Here is a 24,044-nt window from a genome sequence, read left to right on the forward strand (position 1 = left end):
AAATATACAATAGGGAAAGGATATCCTCCTATTCAATGAATGACACTGGGAAAATTCGCTACCTGTATTCAGAATAATGAAGCTAAACCCATAGCTCTCACCAGTTACAAAAAAGTGATTCATGATGGAGTAAAGACTTAAATGTAAGACCTGGCACTATAAAAATTATAGAAGATAACCTAGGAAAAAGTCTTCAGGATAGTGTCTTAGGCAAAGAATTTATGACTAAGATCTCAAAAGCAAATGCAATGTACACAAAAATAGACACAGAAATTCAATCAAACTGAATAACTTTGGAGCAATAGTAATAATAATCAACAGAGTAAACATATAACCTACAGAATGGGAAAAGTATTTGCAAACTATGCATCCAACAGAGGGCTAATATCTAAAACCTAGAAGGAACTCAACCCAAAAATATAACAAATAACCTCATTACAAAATGGACAAATGACATGAACAGACATTTCTCAAGAAAAGGACATATCTACAGCCAACAAACATATTGCACAATGTCCAACATCAGAGGAATGCTAATTAAAACCACCATAAGTTAGCATCTCACCCAGTCAGAAAGGGTGTTACAAAAAATGAAAAAATAATGTGGGCAAGGATGAAGAAAAAAGGAAACACTTACATTCTGATGGTGGGAATGTAAATTAGTACAAACTCTATGGAGGACAGTATGAAGATATTTCAATCAACTGAAAACAGAAATACCATTTTATGCAACGACCCCACTATAGGATATATATAGAAAGAAAAATAAATTATTACCTCAAAAACACACCTGCACTTGTATGTTTATTGCAGCACCATTTACAATAGCAAAATCATAGAATCAACTGAATTGTCCATCAATGGATGACTGAAACTGGATGAAGAAAATGTACATATACAGAACACCATACAATCATTATGAAGAATAAAATCATGTCTTTTGCAGCAACATGGAACTGGAGGCCCTTATCCTAAGTGAGATAATTCAGAAGCAAAAAATCAAATACCACATGTTCTCACTTACAAGAGGGAGCTCAAAAATGGGTGCGCCATATGGACATACAGAGGGGTGTATTAGACACTGGGAACTACAAAACTGAAGAGTGGGAGGGGGGTGAGAATTGAAAAATTAGCTATTGGGTATAATGTTCACTATTGAGTTGATGGGAACACTAGATGTTCAAGCCCCACTACTACACAGTCTGTCCATGTAACAAACCTGTACATGTACTCCTTGAATCTATAAGAATTAAACACAAACAAATACATAAATAATTAAATCTAACTCATACAAATGACCAACAGATATAAGAACAAATGTTCAGCATCACTAATCATCAGATTAATGCAAATCAAAACCTCAAAGAGACATTATCTTACCCAGTTATAATGGCTATTATTAAAAGGAAAAAAATACTGAGGAGGATGTGCAAAAGAAGGAATTATTGATGGTGGGAATGTAAATCAGGCCATCCACTATGGAAAACAGTATAAAGATTTCTCTAAAATAACAAAACAGAGCTTCCATGTGATCCAGCAATCCACTACTGGGTTGATATGATTTGCCTCTGCCCCATCCAAATCTCATTTTGTAGCTTCCATAATTCCCGCAAGTGGTGGGAGGGACCCAATGGGAGATCACTGAATTATAGGGGTGGGTCTTTCCCATACTGTTCTCATGATAGTGAATAAGTCTTACAAAATTTGATGGTTTTAAATATGGTAGTTGCCCTGCAGAAATTGTTTTTGCCTGCTGTCTATGTAAGATGTGACTTGCTCCTCCTTCCACCATGATTGTGAGGCCTCCCCAGCCATGTGGAACTATAACTTCAATTCCTATTTGGATATATTTGGATACTAATAAGCCTAAAGATGCTTCCTTTAGTTCAGTTGCTTGCTCCTTGCCTAAGTCTTTGGCCTGGCTCACAGGGAATGAAGTAAAAGCCATTGTCCCACAAAAGGTCTTATGGTGGGTATATTTCTCCTTTTAGGAAGATTTACAGGCTGGTTGACATAAGTACCAACAACTCTAGCACTGGCTGAATGTGTTTTGCCAACTGAGTAATCTAGGTTGATAAGCTAAACACAGTTGGTAGGAGGATATCTTTCTCACCAGAAGCCTTGGCATTGAAGTGATTCTAGTTGTGGGTACACGATTTTATCTTTGTGAACTTCTTGTTATGGATTATAATATTGATAATTATCATCAACTAATAATCAACCAGAAGAAGGGTATTTAATGTACACCCAAGACACCCAAGGCGGAAGTTGATTTTTCCTCCTTTTTTAGTAAAGGAAATAACAATTCCAGGTTTTAATAATCTTGATGGTACTGAGTCCCACACCCTGACCAGCTTTTTAGGAATTATCAAAGAGAAATCTGGATTACATTTTAACAATAGGAAATCCAGCTTACTACCCTTAAATTCAAACCAGTATGCTAAGTGTATCCATTTTCCCCCATTTTAATTACACAAGCAAAAGAATATGGCATACTAGAAATCTACAGAAAGCAGGTAGCATCTTTTTGGCTTCTTCTAATTCTGTATACTCAGTAAGAACTTTAACTTATCACATTATTTTAATATTTACAATGTTTATTTCCTAATCTTACCATGACACCCTCAATGAGTTTACATAACTTACCCAATGTCTAACAGCTAGGAACAAGTAGCACCATGGTTCCAATTCAAGTATTTCTGTTATCAGAGCCGCCCCCTCTTTCTAAACTACTCTGCCTTTAGTGACAATGAATCATTTTTCCTTAAGAAAGAGATGATGTTTCATGCTGCATTTGAGAGTAGCACAGCACATCTGATGTAGAGAAAGTAATTGCTTCTTTGTTTATCTATAGAGATGCATACTTTATATATTTCTGCTGAGAGGAACAGGACATAAAGATTCCTACCACTAATAAACTGCTACTGGTTTGAATACTGAGCCTTAATAAGTCCATTCAAGAGCCTTATTTATGAGGCATGGAGTAAAATAATTCTAATATAGTGCATGAAGTGTGCAAGGAAACTCATAAACTCATAAAAAGTGAGAATTTATACTTTCGATTCCAAAATATTATCATCTATTTTATGCTTGTCTTCCACATGCTGACTTTATGCTAGGTATTTGGGGTAAAAAGTTATGTAAGCATAGTCTCTCTTTGCTTAGTTCCTAGGGCTGCTATAACAAATCACCACAAATGTGGTGGCTTAATATGACATAAATTTTATTCTATCACAGTTCTTCAGGACAGAAACAGAAATCAAGGTATCAGTAGTATCATGGCCACTCTGAAGGTTATGGGGGAAAGATTCCTCCTTGCCTCTTTGAGATTCTGAATATGGCTCCCAGAATTCCTTGGCCTTTAGCTGTATCACTCTGTCTTCACATGCTCTTATTCTCTGTCTGTGCTTTTCTCCTTTGTCTGTTTTAAGGACATGTATCATTGGATTTAGGGCCCTTACAATCCCTGCCCTTACAACTTAGATCTGGGAGGCTTTATTGTTAAGCAGAAGATTTCTAATATAGAAAGTGTGATCTATTTTAGTCCTCACTGTGATGTCATATTAAACTTGAAACTTATGTTTAGGAAGAAACTGGACATATTGACTAGGAGCCAGGACATTTTCTGGGCACTGGCTATTTCTGTTCCTTCAAAGGCCTGGCCTGCTAACCAAAAAGAACTCATCTGATATCCACATCACTTTATATGCGGCCCCAAATCCCATAATATTCTTACACAGCATGATAATTAATGGCAACACCAAATCATACATTGCTGTAGCTCAAATAATATTTGGGCTCTTCGCATGACTGTAGATTTGGAGATGTTTGGACTTGCTTGTTTTCAGATGACAAATGTCCATCTAAAACTGATAATTGGCTTTTACATAATTTATTGGTTTTATTATAGTAGAGATTGGTAACCTACAGCAAGATTTTCAGATAACCTGGTAATCAGATAACTCAGATAATCCAGGATGATGTTATTTTGATATCCCCAACTTAATTACATCTGCAAAGACCCCTTTTCCAAAGAGAGTCATATTCAAAAGACCTGGGATGTAGGGCATGGCATACTTGTGGGGGCCACTGGTCAACCCACTACAATTTCTTCTCCGGAGGAATTCACAATTTAACATGGGAAACTGACAGGCAAACAAATACATGCTAGAATTTTACAGATCCTGTGACAGAAGTCTGTACACGGCATAGTAGGGGCACAAAGGAGTAAAACACATACCATCTGGAGGGAATTCAAGAAAGACTGCATTTAAAAAAAGATACTCCTTCAGCTTGTTCTTGAAACCGAAGAATGAAAATATAGGAGAAAGAAATTGTTTGGGCTTCCTAAGCAGAAGTAATGCACTGTATTTCATTGCCTACAGATGTGTTTTGTTTGGCCCATAACATATTTGCCTACACAGTGTTTAAAAATTAATTGAATTAGTTGTCAACGTTTAAATCCTGAAACATTTTACACAATAATCTGGATTTCCTGCTCCTTTAAAAAAGTGGAAGATCTAGCATTATTAGTCCTATATTAATTTTTGACAAAAATCAGCTGGAGCTGAGTGGAAATACTGCCTTTGAATGAACCTGCACTTTGCAGTTCTAAAATATCCATAAAACTCCCTCTCATTTATGACATAATTAGGCCAAGTGTCAAGTGGCATTTGTTGGTGTTGCTGCTGTCATACTTGTGCTGTTTTCTGCATGATAGAGTTAGGAGTAAAGATAAACATGAACTCTGTCTCTATGAAAAAAAGCTAAGTAAATGATAGAGAGGACTTTGTTATTTTAGAAAATATGAGAGTACATACTGGTATATAGAAGGAAATAACTTTTTTGTCTTTAATATGCAAAGTGTGTCTGGGCTGAAACTAGAAAATGTTCTTATCCTTGCTCACTTGATTCACTTGATTTGTTGATGTTCCCTATGCATTTTGCTTCTGTGGGTATCGGAATTGCAACCCCTGCCCTTATGACTTAGATCTGAGAGTTTATTGTTAAGTAGAAGATTTCTAATATAGAAAGTGTGATCTATTTTAGTCCTCACTGTGATGTCATATTAAACTTGAAACTTATGTTTAGGAAGAAACTGGACATGTTGACTGGGGACCAGGACATTTTCTGGGCACTGGCTATTTCCATTCCTTCAAAGGCCTGGCCTGCTAACCAAAAAGAACTCATCTGATATCCACATCACTCTATATGTGGCCCCAAATCCCATAATATTCCTGCATAGCACGATAACTAATGGCAACACCAAATCATACATTGCTGTGGTCCAAAGAATATTTGGGCTCTTTGCATGGCTGTAGATTTGGAGACATTTGGACTTGCTTGTTTTCAGATGACAAATGTCCACCTAAATCTGCCAACTGGCTTATTATGTAATTTATTGGTTTTATTGTAGTAGAGATTAGTAACCTACAGTAAGATTTTCAGTTAGGATTTGAGATTATGATAATAACGAATAGAATATTTCCAAATTGGAATTAGAAGATAGTTGTGTGACAGAGATTCAGGACTTGCCATTTGGCAAACATCAAAGTCATTGTTTGGTGTGTAATAGTACAAAATCATCTTGCTTAACAGAGAAAGGATATCTGTTGCTCCCAAATAAAACAATTTTTCTGAAATAGAAGGCCCAGAATTGGTCTCCGATAATTAATAAAGACATCAAAGATAGCAAAATAATTTTTATATCTTAGGGCCAAAACTTCCAATTTAATAATTAAAACAAGTTCTGGTGAGCTCTGAACTTGGCAGAATTGGTGGCAGCATATACTTTGGATTTTCCAAATTCCCCACATAAAACAAAGGGGATCAACTAGATAGAAAAACCAGAAACCTTTGGAAATATCTGTTAAAAAAAGAAAAAAAAAACTTGCAGTAAGCAAGTGCAAAAACAAAAACAAAATAAACAACAACAACAAAAACACCAACAGTTGCAAAACTCTTATATAATCACTGGAAATCACAGAAGGGTACTTGACAACAGCTGAATCTGAGGAGGTCTTTGTTCACTCAAAAATTAGTTAATACAAGGGATTATTGTCAGGAATTTTAGGGGCTGAAATTGTGTATTCCCTATGAATTCTAGAAATGGACTATCTGGGGAGCTGTTTTAAAAGAGAACCTAACACTGGAAACAGTGCTGTAAATGGAAGAAGAATTGAGAAGAATAAAATAAAAATAGGTGAAGAATAGATATGATTAAAATGCAAGTGGAAGTGGAAAACAATGCCAAGGAATCTCAGAAAATCAAGCCATTATATTTTAGAGTACACCATGAAAACAACAGAAAAGGAAAAAAATTAGAAATATATAACTTTAGAAAAATATAATGTCTTCTAAAATTAAAAAGATAGATTTATATAAAAATAAGCAACGGAAATTTATAAAGCCAAAATCTGATGCAATGCTACTACAAAATGTAAAAAGAATAAAAAGCAAAATAACATCCCTGGAAATCATGAAAGCACACTACATAGACATGCTCACAAAATCAAAGCTGTAATACACAGTATCAAAGCAAGCTAGAAGACATTAGAAAATGATGCCAGAGTGAAACAATATAAAACATAATTTTAAAAAACTAATACAATACATGAAAATAGTCAAAAAAGAATTAAAAATAAAACCTTTTTCAGAATTAAACACAAAACATGAATAAAATTAAGAACTAATAAGCGCAGCAAATAATGATTCAAAAGAAATAAATGCTGAAAAGCATAAAACTTTATAACAATATTAAAAAGAACTAAAAGGATTCAAGAGAGAAAGAATATTAAAAATAGGTAAAGAAGATCCAACTTACAAACAATAGAAGTCCCTGAAGAATAAAAACAAAGTGAGAGAATAGAAGAAATACTAAATGCTACCATAAGGAAAACTTTCTTAAAATTAGGGGAAAAGAGAGAAAGAGAGACAGAGAGAGAGAGAGTACTACATATCAAAATTATATGTCAAATCAGGAAAATCAACACCAAAACATATTCTAGTAAAGTTATGTGAAAGAAAAATCATTTAAACAATGAGCCAAAAATAGCACACAATATGTAATTAGACTTTTATCTGACTTATTGACAGGAATAAGACTGCAACTGCTCATTAATGTGCATTTGTGCAATTAATCTATTAATACATTATAAATGAACTAGAATAGAACATAAATCCATAACATGTATTTTTCTGTATGCATATGTTTATAATCTCCTCATTTTGGATCACCCAGCCTAATGCAATCCACATTTGACAGAGGACAGAGAAAAATTAGGTTGGGTGGAGCCTTATAAACTTCATAACATAACAGTAGGGAGCTGTTTTTGGAGAAGATTGTTTTTTAGCCAAACAACAACAACAACATCAATTCTGAAGAAGTAATGGTATATATTCTGAAACTTGGCCTGCAAGACACCAAGCAATTCAGTTCCCTGACCAAAAATAGTTTTTGTTATTTCTTTGCCACAAAAGTCAGAACAGTTTGTTACATGCTTTTGGGAAATGAAAAGATACCAAAGTTCAAATGATGAAAATATATGGAAATATGAGAAATGAAAGACTTGAACCAATTTTATTTATCTGCATTTTAGGACAAAAAGGAAGAATATGTATTGGTTTTAACTTAATTTTGTTCACTTTCCCTACTCAGTGCTTTCAAATATGCCATTTTCTGTGTCTGAAATTGTATCTGATAGCTCATTTCTGGGTCTAACATGTCAAATTTTGAGACAAGATCCTCTGTGATCACTCTTTAAACCAACTACTGTTCCTTATGAAAACAAATTCTTGTTTTATTCACTCTGCCTATGTTGTGTAGAGTTGCCCATGTGAGAAGTGTTACCCATATCTCAATCAGTAGCAATTTTGGAGATCTCATTAGAAACCACCCCTCATTTTCTCTATTCATGGCAATCGAGTATCTGTTAAATGTTTCTCACAGGCCTCTTATTACACTTTATACTTTGCAGCTCTGGAAAATGTTTTTCTTTAACATTTCCCACCACATACACAGAATCTCAAAAAGCAAATTTATTACGTGCTGTGTAGCTTATAATCATACCTTCTTATATATATCCTTGAATTTCGTGATCATTTTTAGTCAACTTTTTAAAAAATGTGGCAACATACATGCAAACAATTTTGCATACATATATTTACATTGTATTTTTTATATATTTATTGGCTACACTATATATTTAGTGTCCCCATACGCTAGCCAATAAATATAAATATTTACAATATGGTAAAAACACCTTATTTATGAATTTTATATTATATAGAAATGATGGTTCATGAAAGCATTAAGTGTGTATCTATATTTTTTCATCACAATTTCCAATTCCTAGCATTATAAATGAAAGAGAATCCTGTTGATATCTATTAAGTAAATGCCTGTCTAAACAAATTTAATTTGTTAATATCTTTCTTTATGTGCATTACCCAGCATAAATACATGATTCCTAATGTGATCTATTGCAGAGTGCAGTGATTCCAAATGTTCTGTTAATAAGTGTCCTCCAAGCAACTTTTATTATTGATATTTTTAATAACAGTGCAATTTTATTGTCATTTATCTTTGTTAAATTTTCGTTTACATTTGATAATGTAGGAATCCAGCCTGTTGAGATCATTTTGGATATTCCAAAATACGAGCTCTCTTTCCCAGATTTATAGAAGCAACAAATTTGCCTTCATACAAGGCATTGATAAAAATATTGCCCAATGAAGCCCACTATAGAACACTGAGGGCCCAAGTGACCTTTTATCTTATAGGCATGAGTCTCAAAATCAACTACATTTATAGTATTCTTCCTCAGAATTGTAATCCAACTCTACTTTATTCTTTCTGTTTCCAAAAGTGGCTTGAGGAAATTTCTCAAATGATGGGATGCAGACAAAGTGAGACTGAAACTTAGAGAAACAGAGGAAATGGGAAAGAGAACCATTGATTAAATAATCCATTCATGTGATCAAGATGAAAATGAGGATCATTTGGCATAGTTTATTTTTAATAAAAGTATTTTGAATTCCTGTGATACCACCTTTATTTCTGAGTCCTAAAATATTATTAAGTTAGCATTGCTTTCCCAGAAGTTTGTGGAATTCATTCATTGTTTCCCTAGTTTAGTTTTTAAAATATATACCTTCTTTCCTTTGGAAATTAGAGAAAATATTTGCATAAACACCAGCCTTTAGCAACACTTAAACATTTTGTAAAATTATGCTTGATGGATTTTAATAGGCTTTATAGTAAAATATACCTATCAAGTTTATAATAAATATTTATCAGACATTAATTTTGTCAGAGTGTTGGGAATCTGGCCATACTCTAATAGATACTACAAATTGGTGCATATATTGGTTGAAAAATATTTGAACAGATGCTACCTATTTCAGCATCTGATAAAGACTAAGATTTAGTTTTTACATCTAATTTATGTGTCTTAAACACTAATTAAAAAAATTTATTGAATTAGCAAAATAGTCAATTTGTGGAAGACTGGTGGGTAGACTAGACAGTTCTAAGAAAAAAAAATTGTTGATATTGTCCCTAGAATAGTTATACAAAAATAAGTTTGTTATAAACATCAGAAACTTTCTTCATCAATCTGATGGCTCAGACTTTGACTTCACTTCTAACCATTGCTACTGCCACTTACTAGACAGGTAAACTTTTCCCCATTTTTTAAACTTGCCAGCCTTTCTCCTATCTGTATTATGAGATAATAGTTCTTTACATAATACATTTTTGAAAAATGAAAGTAAAGTGGTAGATTTAAGGCAATTTTCGTAGTACTTAATACCTAAAAATATCTCAATAAATGTTTATTTTCATAATAACTTCCATAATGAATAAGACTGCAACTGCTCATTAATGTGCATTTGTGCAATTAATCTATTAATACATTATAAATGAACTAGAATAGAACATAAATCCATAACATGTATTTTTCTGTATGCATATGTTTATAATCTCCTCATTTTGGATCACCCAGCCTAATGCAATCCACATTTGACAGAGGACAGAGAAAAATTAGGTTGGGTGGAGCCTTATAAACTTCATAACATAACAGTAGGGAGCTGTTTTTGGAGAAGATTGTTTTTTAGCCAAACAACAACAACAGCAACAATTCTGAAGAAGTAATGGTATATATTCTGAAACTTGGCCTGCAAGACACCAAGCAATTCAGTTCCCTGACCAAAAATAGTTTTTGTTATTTCTTTGCCACAAAAGTCAGAACAGTCTGTAACATGCTTTTGGGAAACGAAAAGATACCAAAGTTCAAATGATGAAAATATATGGAAATATGAGAAATGAAAGACTTGAACCAATTTAGCTTTATCTGCATTTTATAATGAAGAGCTTTAAATCATTGGGATTTTTTTCTGACTATCAGGCTTAGAAACATTGTCATTACAAATAAAACATATGGTGGCCATATTAAAAATGAGAACAACTAGTTTCTTCATTCTTAAGAAAATGCATCATCAGGCTTGATTTTGCCTTGGAACTCTGAAATATGGAATGAAAAGGAAAACCCATGAAAGAACTAAACTTGGGCTTACTTTGTTTTGAAATTAGTATTCTCTTTCGAAAAAAAGAACAAAAAGAGTCATGTTCCTCCTTATTAGTAAATTAGAAGGCCCTTAAGAATTTTCTGAGAAACTTCTGTAAGTCTACCCAACAATACTCTGAAGAATATTTGCAAACTATTCTCACTTAAGATTACAGGCTATCCTGGCAAAATATAATTTTTCTTGATCACAATAAGTAGGTTTGATTCTCAGCTACCTCACCTCTTATGTCATTGTGGAGAAATTACTTAATCTCTCTAAAGCTCAATGTCGTCATCTGTAGTAAGGTGACAACAGTTTTAAAGATTGAACATGATAAAGAGTATAAAGTACTTAGCACAGTACTAAGTACATGTAGGGTCAATAATAATAAAAATAATAACATAAAATACATATTAATATATAAATATATGTTATTATTTTTATAAATGTTATTAATTATATTCTGCTACTAATTATAAATGTATAATATATTTGTAATATAGTATAATCTTATACTAAATATAATATTATAATATTAGTATCATTGTTTTTATTTGAAGTCAAACTTCTTAATTCTAAATCATCCCAGCTTTATTAGTTATGGCATCTAGAACAAGTGAGAATCATTTTGTGACTTAGATGTTCATCTGTAAAATGGGAATAACAGAGCACTTACCTCTTAAAATTGATTTTAAGGATTTATTGAATTAGGGTATGAAAAATACTCAGATATAAAGAACTTGCACACAGACACAGCCAGCTACCTAAAAGTCAGTGTTATTATGTTTTCCTTCCTTCCTTCCTTCTTTCCTTTTCTTTCTTTCTCTTTCTTTTATTTCCATCTTTCTTCCTTCCCTTCCCTTCTCTTCCCTTCCCTTCCCTTACTTTTTTTTCTTATTTTTTTGAGACAGGGTCTCAGTCTGCTGTCATCCATGCTGGAGTGCAGTGGTGCCATCATAGCTCACTGTATCCTCAACCTCCCAGGCTCAAGTGATTCTCCTGCCTCAGCCTCCTGAGTAGCTGGGACTACAGGCACATCTGACCATGTCTGGCTAATTTTTTGTATTTTTTGTAGAGGTGGGGGTGGTATCCCTACATTGCCTATGCTGGTCTCGAACTCCTGGGCTCAAGTGATCCACTTGCCTTGGCCTCCCAAATTGCTGGGATTACAGGTGTGAGCCACCATGCCTGGTCTATCTTCTGTTCACTACAGATAGTTGCTTTTTGTGTTTTTCATCTTTCCCTACCAAATTGGAGTCTGTGGCATTGCCAAAGAAAGCATTAGTGGATGAAAAGAATGGAACATATTATCTTCTACCTACATATAAGTGAATATTTTTGTTTTTTCTCTTAAAGAGAAAACTATTTTCTGCATCCAGGGCTTTGCCATGATTTCCCTCTTGTCCAGTGGCTATATATTACTCCTCTCTTGCCTCTTTGTACTCATCCTTCAGGTCTCCATTTAGACAGCTACACTAGAAAGCCTTCCCTGAACCTCCTCTAAGAGTAGACTCTCATGTACTCCAGTGATGTGCTGTATTTTATTCCCCATTGACTTACACCACATTGACTTACAATTGCCTGTGCAATTACTACCTTTTCTTGCAAAATAATAACCTCCTTGATGGCAGGGACCATATTTATTTTTTCCTCATTATATCCTCAGCAACATAATCAGTTGCCTGGTATGGCATAATATATTGTCTTCATATTTATCAGTTTAATTAACAAGCAGATGAATCTGCACAGACCAGCATGTAACATTTGCATGGCTTGGGGCAAAAGTGTACATTGAAGCCCAAATTAACAGATGTCCAAATATTTAAAAGTTATATGCCACTTTAACAAGTTTTGTTTTGTTTTTTGTTTTTTTAAAATAAATTTAAGGGGTACAACTGCAATTTAGTTACACTGATAAAGTGTATAGTGGCGAAGTCTGGGCTTTCAGTGTATCCATCACCCAAATAATGTATGTTGTACCTATTAAGTAATTTCTCATCGTCCAACCCCCTGATCCCAATGCTCTTTTGAGTCTTCAATGTCTATCATTACACACTCTATGTCCATGTATATGTAAAGGTGAACTGAGGCTGGAGCCGAACCGGGAACGAAGACACAAGGCAAATGGCAGTGAGAATAGCTTTTATTAGGACTCGCGGGCAAGGTTCCTCGGTCCAAAGGTGCGGGCCGATGAAGTCGAGCTGAGGGAGGAGGGTAGGGGCTTTTTTATAGCCCGAGAGGTAGGGAAACTGGTTGTACAAACAGGGCCTGGGGGGGTCTTGAAACTACTAGGGCAGGAGTCGAGTAAGGGTCACGAGGAAGGGGTCTTTGGAAACTGTTAACCGAAACTGCTGTTTATGAACTTGTGGAATACAGGTGAGCTGCAGGTCATGGGGGAGTGTGGTTGCCCAGCCAGAATCTTTGACGTATGCAAGTCTGCGGGTGTGTTCAAAGAGGAACGGAAGTCTTGAACAAAGGGCCTGCTACGCCGGGTGGCGCCGCCATGTCGGGTCTAGATCCCTGCCTAACAGTAAACATATTATTTTGCTCCCATTGTACCTGAAAACATACAGTGTTTTTGTTTCTGTTTCTGAGTTGTTTCACTTAAGAAAATGTCCTCCAATTCCATCCATGTTTCTACAAAAGACATGATTGTATTCATTTTATGGATGATTTGTATTCTGTTGTGTATATATATCAAATTTTCTTTATTCAATCATCTGTTGATGGACAGTTAAGTTGCTTCCAAATCTTTGCTATTGTGAATAGTGCTACAATAAACATACAAATGCAGGTATCTTTTGGATATGATGATTTTTTTTTCCTTTGTGTAGATTCTCAGTAGTGGAATTGTTGGATTGAATGGTAGGTGGTACCATACTGTTTTCTGCAAAGATTATACTAATTTACAACCCCACAAACAGTAGGAAATGTAAATCTCCATACTGTTTTCCATAAAGAATATACTAATTTACAATCCCACAAACAGTGTATACGTGTTCCCTTTTCCCTGCATCCTTACCAACAACATCTGTTATTTTTTGTCTTTTTAATAATAGCCATTCTGACTGGTATAAGATGATAGCTCATTGTGGTTTTAATTTGCATTTCTCTGATGATTAGTGATGCTGAACATGTTTACCATGTGTTTATCGGCCAATTTTATGTCTTCTTTTGAAAAATGTTTATTCATGTCCTTTGCCCACTTTTTAAGGGGTTATTTCTTGTTTTTGCTGTTGTTGTTGTTGACTTGTTTTACTTCCTCATGTACTTCAGTTATTAGTACCCTGTCAGATGCACAGTTTGCAAATATTTCTCCCATTTTGCAAGTTGTCTGTTCACTTTGTTGATTATGTGTTTTGCTGTGCAGAGCTTTTTAGTTTAATTGAGTCCAACTTGTCTATTTTTGGTTTTGTGGCGTGTGCTTTTGATGTCTTAGTCATAAATTATGTGCCTAGACCAACGTCCAAAAGAATTTTTCTAGGTTTTTCCTAGGATTTTATAAAATCAGGTCTATCATCTAAGTCTTTAATTCACCTTAAGTTTATTTTTTTTATCTGGTGAGAGATAGGGGGTCCACTTGCATTCTTCTGCAGATGACAATCTTATTTTCCCAGCACCATTTATTGAAATGGTTGCACTTTCTTTAATGTATATTCTTGTCGACTTTGTCCAAGATCTTTTTGCTAAAGATATGTGGCTTTATTTGTGGGTTCTCTATGAATCTATATGTCTATTTTTATTCTGTTACCATGTTGTGTTGGTTACTATAGCATTGTAGTATAATTTGAGGTCAAGTAATGTGATGCCTCCAGCTTTCTTCTTTGTGCTTAGGATTTCTTTGGCTATTCAAATTCCTGTTTTGATTCCATACAAATTTTAGGGATTTTTTTTTCCCTGATTCTGTGAAAAATGATGTTGGTATTTTGATAGGGTTTGCATAGTATCTGTAGATTGCTTTGGACAATATGGTCATTTAAACAATATGAATTATTCTTATCCATGGCCATGAGATGTTTTTCAATTTGTTTGTTTCATCTAAAATTTCTTTCATTAGCGTTTTGTAGTTTTTCATGTAGAGATCTTTCACCTTTTTAATTAAATATATTCCTAGGTATTTTAATTTTTTAGAGCCTTTGCAAATGGAATTGAATTCTTTTTTTTATTCTTTATTAGATTCTCTGATAGATCATCATTGGTGTATAGAAATGCAACTGATTCTTGTATATTGATTTTATATTCCAAAACTATACTGAATTTATTTATCAAATCTGAGCTTTTTTGGTAGAATTTTAGGGTTTTCTAAATATAAGATTATGTCATCAGTGAGAGAGATAATTTGTCTGCCTCTCTTCCAATTTGTGTGCCTTTTTTTTTTTCTCTTTCCTGATTGCTCTGGCTATCACTTCATGTACTAATGTTGAAATGTGAAAGTGGGCATTCTTTCCTTGTTCCAGTTCTTACAGGGAATATTTTTAACTTTTTCTCATTCAGCATAATGTTGGCTGTGGGTTTGTTGTATGTGGCCTTTATCAGGTTGAGATATTTTCCTTCCATGCCTACTTTGTTGAGGCTTTTTATCATGAAAGAATGCTAAATTTTATCAAATGCTTTTTCTGCATGTATTAAGATGATCATGTTATTTTTGTACTTGGGTTTTTGTGATGAATCAAATATATTGATTTGTATATATGAACCATTCTTGCATCCCTGGTATAAAATTCACTTGATCATGGTGTATTATCGATGTGCTGTTGGATTTTGTTTGCTAGTATTTTGTTGAAGATTTTTGCATGTATATTTATCAGGGAAATTGGTGTGTAGTTTTACTTTTTGTTGAGTTTTGTTTGGTTTTGGTATCAGGGTGATACTGTCTTTGTAGAATGAGTTAAGGAGAATTATCTTCTCCTTATTTTGGGGGGAACAGTTTCGAGAGGATTTGTATCAGTTCATCATTGTGTGTTTAGTAGAATTTGGCTGTGAATTCATCTGGTTCTATGTGTTTTCCATTGAGAGATTTTTATTTATTACTGGTTCAATCACACTACTCATTATTAGTAATATCTATTATCTTATTTCAATATGCTTAGGGCTATGATTTTTATATAACTAAAATTTAGAAAAAATTTTAAAAATGAATAAATCAAAGTATTGCAAGTGTCTGGTAGTTCTACTGATGGTCTGGAGATATCTGGAAGAGTAATTTTTAAAAAGAGTGGAAATATATGACATGGTTTTGTTGTGTCCCCATCCAAATTTCTTCTTGAATTCCCACATGGTATGAGAGGGAACTACTGAGAGGTAATTGAATTGTGGGGGCAGGTCTTTCCCATGCTGTTCTCATGATAGTGAATAAGTATCAGGAGATCTGATGGCTTTAAAAGGGGAAGCTTTTTTCACAAACTCTCTTTGCTTGCTGCCACCCATGTAAGATGTGACTAGCTCCTCCTTGACTTCCACCATGATTGTGAGGCCTCCCCAGCTCCTTGGAACTTAAATCTATTAAGCTTCTTTCTTCTGTAAATTGCCCAGTCTCAGGTATGTCTTTATCAGCAGTGTGAAAATGAACTAAATAAATATATATGTATATAATAGCTCATTATTTTGTTCTTGCAAAATTATGTTATGTACTAAAATTAAGATATTCATATATTTATTCAAATAATGATAATCAAATGAATTAATGTAAAATGTAATTGTATTAAAACTATTCACAATCTGAATATACATTCACAAAATAAAAAGCAGCTTAAAAATAAAACATTAAGATTTCATGTTTTTGAAAACATAATTTTCTTCTCAAATATTAAATAACATTAAAATTAAAAATTAAGTACAAAGAATAATAAATTAGTAGAAATTTTTAAATTGAATAAAACAAGGCTGACATTTCATTTAATTTTTAATTTGAAATAATTTGCCATATAGCATATTACACCTAATATAGATAGAATATGGTTATATTCATATTATATTTTGTAGTATATATGTATATATTTTAATACATCAACCACACATTGGAACCCTAGAACTATGTAAGAAATTAGACATATTTTGATATGTAAGAATATATTGTATCCATGCTATGTCAGATAAAGAAACTGACAATTTGGCCAAGTTGTCTTTGCTTTTATTTATGCACTGCACTGTCAAATTCTTTCTCAACTCCAAAATAGCATTCTTCTCCAATATCAGAAGCAGAGCAACCACAAACGTTTAGAGAACTCAGATGCACTTATCTTTTGTTTCAAGGACATAAGCACTGAGAAGTAAGTCATGAGATCACATATTTAAGGTTACTGTTTTGTGCTGCAATACTAATGAACACTGTACCTCAAGTCACAGAGGCATCCATGAATTGTTTAATACATTTATTCACTTTTTCCCTGTGTGAAGTCCTCTGAAGCAAGGGACTGTTGGAAAAGACCCTTCTTACCTTCACGATACTAAATCTGCATCACCGTGTATACTGTAAAAGTCTTTATGAATTGCCTGAATATTTAATTCCAAACAAAAGTCAGCCCATTGAAGGCAGAGACTGAAATTTTTCATTTTTGTTAAGTAACAAGTACAGTGCCTGCTACAAGAACTCACTTAATACAAATGCTTTAAAAAATAAATGAATAATTGAATTAGTAGGTTAATATTATTGTGGTAAGTACCATCTAACTTCCATAGAGACTTAGAAAGATTTCTTCTAGGACTTTAAATCTCTAAAGCATCATATCTTTCCTATTTAGTTCCCAGTTGTTATAATTTACATCATTGACATTGAAAAGTAAAAATGTGATTTTTTTTTTATCCATCTTCACTCAGTAATGACAAGAAAAAAATATTTTCTTGGTTTGGGCTAGCACATCTTTCACATTCTATTTCCATCCATAAATATTAAGACATTCTCCTTTTTCTACCTATATGTAATCTTATTGCTTAAAATCTGTTTATTATTTTATAGAAAAATATCGTTTTTGTTTTTTTTATGTTTACAGCTCAAACATGTACTGCAAGACTACTAGAGGGCTTGCAATTTTAATTTAAGATGGACATTGGAACTACTGCAGTATCTATCTCAACAACATTTTGAATTTTTTTGAAAAAGATCAGTGATTTTCTATGCAAACGTATATGAAACACACAAGTACACAAGTCCCTATGATGAAGAAATACTAGGAATATTCATAATGGAAAGCCTTTCTGTGTATGTCTGTGCATGTCCTGTATTATCAATAGGGCTTCTCAAGAGAATTAAATGATACCAGGCAAATTTTGTCTGCATTTTAGAAAAGTTTTCTTCTTAGATATTCAAAGAAAGCAGTTGTCAAAAGTCCTCTTGCAAGTTCACCTAATATATTGTTTCCACATGTGTTAAACTTATAGCTTACTGCTAACTTGGAGACAAGAGGGTATCTGGTTGCCAAAGCTTTCAATAATAGGCTGTTCAATTCATTTTACTATGGTGATGTTTGGGAAACATTTTTATTCAACAAATTATACAAGGTAACTTTATGCAGTTTTGTAGTTTAACATTAGAGAATCTTTCCACTAAATAAACTCTAGATATTTCATGTCTGTGCTTGTGATGAAATTTTAGAGCACATTCTTTATCTTCATTTCTCAATAAAATTTACAGACTTCTACATCTTTCAGTTTGGTCACAGACAAAAAAACTAGGTGAATACACACAGCATAAAATCCAGTACATGCTTGTGTGTTGCCTACTCAGTGAAAAAATTTTACTGTTTCGCTCATCACCTGTATTAGTCAGGGTTTTCTAGAGGGACAGAACTAATAGGATAGATTTATATATAAATGGGAGTTTATTGGGATAATTGACTCACACGATCACAAGGTGAAGTCCCACAATAGGCCGTCGGCAAGCTGAGAAGCCAAGAAGCCAGTCCAAGTCCCCAAATCTCAAAAATAAGGAAGCTAAGAGGGCAATCTTTAGTCTGTGTTCAAAGGCCCAAGAGCTCCTAGCAAATTACTAGTGTAAGTCCAGGAGTCCAAAAGCTGAAGAACTTGGAGTCTATTGTTCAAGGGCAGAAAGCATCCAGCACAGGAGAAAGATGGAGGCCAGAAGACTTAGCCAATCTAGTCTGTCCATGTTCTTCTGCCTGCTTTTATTCTGGCTGTGCTAGCAGCTTGTTAGATTGTGTCTACCCAGATTGAGGGTGAGTCTGCCTTTCCCAGTCCACTGACTCAAGTGTTAATCTTCTTTGGCAACACCTCCCACAGACACACCCAGGAATAATACTTTGCATCCTTCAATCCAATCAAGTTGACAACATTAACCATCACAAGTCTACCCTGTGTCAACTTGAACCCATAAACATCTCCTCAAAAAATTGGTTTTTCTTTTCTAACATATCGTCAGGTTGCAAATTTTCTGAACTTTTATGCTCTGCTTCCCTTTTAAATATAAGGTCCAATTCCCAACCACATTGTTGTGAATACACAAAACGTAATGCTTTTAACAGCACCCAAGTCATCTCTTGAATGCTTTACTGCTTAAAAATTCCTTCCACCAGATACTCTAAATCATCTCTCTCAAGTTCAAAATTCCATAGATCACTAGGAGAGGGGCAAAATGCTGCCAATCTCTTTGCTAAAGCATGATAAGAGTCACCATTGCTCCAGTTCCCAACAAGTTCCTTATCTCCATCTGAGACCACCTCAACCTGGACTTATTTGTCCATGTCACAATCAGCATTTTTGTAAAAGCCATTCAACAAGTCTCTAGGAAGTTTCCCACATTTTCCTGTCTTTAGAGCCCTCCAAACTCTTCCAACCTCTACCTCTTACCCAGTTCCAAAGTCCCTTCCACATTTTAAGGTATCTTTACAGCAGCACCCAGTCATGGTTCCAAATTACTGTATTAGTCAGTTCTCACACTGCTAATAAAGACATACCTGAGACTGGGTAATTTATAAAGGAGACAATGTTTAATGGACTCACAGTTCCACATGGTGGGGGAGGCCTCACAATCATGGTGGAAGGCAAAAGAAGAGCAAAGGCATGTCTTCCATGGTGGCAGGCAAGAGAGCATGTGCAGGGGAACTCCCCTTTATAATACCTTCAGATCTCAAGTGACACATTCACTGTCACGAGAACAGCACAGGAAAAACCCACCCCCATGATTCAAGTACATCCTACTGGATACCTCCCATAACACATGGGGATTGTTACAATTCAAGTTGAGATTTGGTTTTGGATAGAGGCACCCTTGATACTTTGTATCTGATGATACAAAAAATTTACATATTTTAAATCAAAAAATGGTCCAGGTATATACACGCTTGTCATTGTGGTACCTGTTTGTCATTAAAAAAAAAAAAAAAAAAAAAAAAAAAAAAAAAAAAAAGGTCTGTAGTTATAGCCGGAAGAAGATGTCTTATGCATTCTCATGTTTCTCTCTCTCTCTCTCTTTCTCCTTTAACTTGACAAATTTTTCAATATTAAGTATGTGCTAGGTGCTATTGTAGACTTCAAATGGTGGGGTTTGAATCAGAAAGAAGGCAGTTTCTTATATGTTGGATCTTATATTTGAAAGACCAACAAGCTGGGCTATTAAGTAAGAAAATTTGTAGGAAAGATAAAGAAGGAGAATAATAGGTGTTAGGAAAAGAACTCAAGAGAGTAGAGAATGGCAAGTTTCTTCAGAGATGTGATGATGTCAGGTGGGTAAACAGGAAGGGCTTCTCTCTGAAGTGACAGAAGGGATGTGCAGCTTCCTGTCTAAAACTGACCCTTCTGCCAGTTCTCTGAATCTCATTCAGTTTTCTTGGAAATCTTAATCTATTAATTTATTATTTCTCTGACTGGTATCTTTCAACTCCTCCTCTGTACTGAACACCAATGTATTTTTGCTTTTAGGCCTCCTTTTTCCCTTTTACTGGAAACATCAGCCATTCTAAAGAGAACAATCCCGCCACCATCTCTAATTGTTTCTACGGCATTCTAAGTCATAGTTTTCCGCCCCCTTTGGATTGTAGTAGGATGGTGTCTACTACGAGCCTGACCAATTATATTTTATAGTCCTCTACTCATAGCTGATGTCTCAGAGATGGACAGATGAGCCTAATCTGATCAAAGTTCTCTAAGATTATTTTTATACGTGCTGATGCTGTGAGAGTGATATTTTCTTATTTCTATGGAACGTGAAACAACATCATTTGGAGCCCTAGATTTTCAGTCAGTCCCATTCCTGAATACCGCTGATTTTTGAATCAGTACTTATTTTTTCATTTTCTTTAATTATTTGATATAAGTCTCTGCAACCAGAAGAATCCTGAATATGTGTCCACTGCTCTGATTTCTTCTTTCCATTATGTAGATATGCTCAGTCCTTTCCTGTTAAAAGCAAAATAAATTACCTTTTCTGACACCATGTTCTTATCCAGATACTGTTTCTCTCTCTCTCATTCTCTCACTCTCCCTCTTTTTCTTCTTTTACACTAAGTACTTAATAAAGTTGTATGCCCTTAATGTCTCTATTCCCTTACTTCACCATTTTATTTCTTATTTTATTAACTAGTCATTTTTCAGTCTGATTTCTGTTCCCACCACAGAACTCTGAAATAATTTGTAACAAAATTATTACTAATGACCTTGTTGCAATATTGAATGAAGACCACTCAGATCTTGCTCCACTTGATGTGAAATACAGAAATATTTTGTGCTATTGCTGGTGAAGGCATCAGTCCTGACTTGGTTTTCCACTTACCTCTCTACTGACTCTCTCTCCTGGTTATTGTTCACATTTATGTCTCTTACATATTTGGTGTTTCTGTGGTGCTGTTTTTGTATCTCTTATCTGTGGTTCCTTCTCTCTAGACTGTCTCAAGATTTCTTAGGGTTCCAATTGCCACATATTCTTCATGAACACAAAAATCAACATTTCCTGCCACTAACCTGAACTCAAAGAACCAGACACACATACATATTAAGGCTTTAAATATTTTCTATACTTCAACAGGACCTTAAATGCAATAGGTGCAAAACTGAGCTCATCATATTCTTTCTGTATCTCCATCCTGAGTTCCCCATCTCATTAAAGAGTACTACAGACCACCTGTGTTTCAAGCCAGACACTGGCATTTAAATGGCAATTTAACTTAAGGGCTGTTCGGAGACTGAAAATAACATAGAAATTACCTAACAGTTATCCTAGCCTAACATGCTCAATTAAGAGCATGAATGCAAAAAACATGCTCTGAAACAATAAAGAGAATATTACACATTTTAATAAATAAGTCTTTTTACTGTCACTCTTAGTATAAACATCCATTTTAAGAACAGCCCTATTTTAAGAAATTGTGACGTACCTAATATCCACCTTTCACTCAGATAAATAGGATCAAGGTCATTCCATCTCATTTTTGCAGTGTTTCATTAAAAGAAAATCTCCACTTCCTTAGCACAAAACCCTTTCTACTTCCTAACACAGGCTGTAGTTGTGTCTGAAAAATCCCTGCTCATTCTTAAGATTGCATGCCAACCATTGCTTTCTCAGATAAGCCTCTGAACATTGATTCCTTCCCACTGAAGGCTCCTCCAGCTTCTGGTACATTCCTCTGTAAGAACATTTATCATGTTGTACAGCTATTGTTTGTTTATGAGGCAGTCCCCTTCTGTATGCTCGGAACTTCTAGAATATGAGGGCTTTGTCTTCACCACCACTACATCTCTAAGTTTAAATTGATGAGAACTTTCTGTGAAACATGCACATTTTACATGGACTGTAAAATCCTCCCTTCCCTAATTACAAACTTGTGAGCTGTGAGACATTCCCAGAAAAGCAGAGTGACTACAGCACTTAAAGAGATGCCTCCCTTATATTTCACAGTGGTGTAGTAAACCAACATTTTTTCGTGTGTACCTCCTGCCATATAAGAGATATATGTAAAATGGCATTTAACAATTGGGTCTTCATTTTGAATACCCACAAAGCTGTACATGGGATTTTCCTGACCATCTTCTTAGATGTAGAAAGTTTGTTGTGAAGAACATTTGCTTATCTCAGCTGTCTTTGATTTACTCTGTAGCTTGACTTTCAAATGGAATCTTCTGATTTGAGTTTATTTCATGACTAATGCTGTAAAATGCTGATTGCTTGAATTAAATCCTCTTTGCTCCTACAGCTGCTTACATGCAATCACTAACAAAAGAACAAAACAATGTGAGCTTTCCAAGATTCAAAAGCACGCTGTACAGTGTTTCCAGGTAGGCTAAATAAGAAACGACGGAAAGTGTGGTAGAAAGGTACCTAATCTCAGCATGCATCCACGAAGGGTGATTTCTAGGTCTTGGTTTATATTTTTGAATGTCTTTTATAAAATTATCAAAAATGTGTGATTCAGGAAATCCAGTCTACCCTTACAGCTCAATGACCTTCAATACATTTATAAAAATATCTGTATGTTTCCTATAGATAACATAAAAATTACCATAAATTTATTATCTTAACAACACAATGTGTTACATCATAGTTCTAGAGGTCAGAAGTCCAACAATGGTCTCCTTAAGCTTAAACCAAGATGTCAGAAGTGATGCATTCCTTACTAGAGGTTCAAGGGGAGAATTCATTTTCTGGTCTTTTCCAGCTTCTAGAGGCCAGTCATTTCCTTGGCTCACAGCACCCTCCTCCATCTTCAAAGCCGGCAGTGTTGGGCTGAGTGCTTCCTACACCACCATCTCTCTAGTTTGCTCTTCTGCCTCCGTCTCTCATTTAAAAATCTCTGGTGATCACACTGGGCCCACCTAGATTATCGAGGATGATCTTCCCCTATCAGCATCAGTGCAGTAACAAACTTGATTTAATCTGCAACATTATTTTCCTTTGCCATGTAACCCAGGTTCTGATGGTTAAGACATCAACATCTTCCACAGCTATTATTCTGCTTACCATAACATATGAGAAACATCTTGGTTGAAAGCTACCAGACACAGGATACCCAAATAAATTTGAATTTCTGATAAATAGTATTTTCAGTGTAATTATGTCCAATGTAGTATTAGTAGATCTTAAATATGAGATATTTAAATATGTGAATATGAAAAAATTATTTGTCATTTATCTAAAATTCAAATTTAACTGGGTGTTTTGTATTTTTACTCATTAAATTCTAGCAATTGTACCAGGAATAAGTGAAGTAATCTTGGACTATAATCCAGACACAAAAGGACCTAAAACAGTTTCTTGACTGCTTTTGATACTTACTACACTGTTGTATTTAAAAGTAAAATTTATGAATCCACCCCTGTGGGGATTGTTAATAAAATGTAAAAAATCTTTTTCATGAAATAATATGTGCCCAAAATGTTATTTTATTAATTCTGTTGACAGAAAAAAAATCATTTGACTTAATGTTATGAGAAAGCAAGATACACAATAACACACTAAGTGTATATATATACACACACATATATACATATATATATACACATATATATATATATATATATATATATTTTTTTTT

General features: G+C 34.4%; 1 long non-coding RNA gene across 2 annotated transcripts in view; it reads left to right on the forward strand.

The window, feature by feature from the left end:
• Nucleotides 1–24,044, forward strand: part of LOC135970885 (uncharacterized) — a 440,877-nt gene that overhangs the window by 162,999 nt on the left and 253,834 nt on the right. The gene's annotated exons all lie outside the window — the stretch shown is intronic.

The sequence above is a fragment of the Macaca fascicularis genome, chromosome 5 (assembly GCF_037993035.2).
Source record: "Macaca fascicularis isolate 582-1 chromosome 5, T2T-MFA8v1.1".
Lineage (NCBI taxonomy): Eukaryota > Metazoa > Chordata > Mammalia > Primates > Cercopithecidae > Macaca > Macaca fascicularis.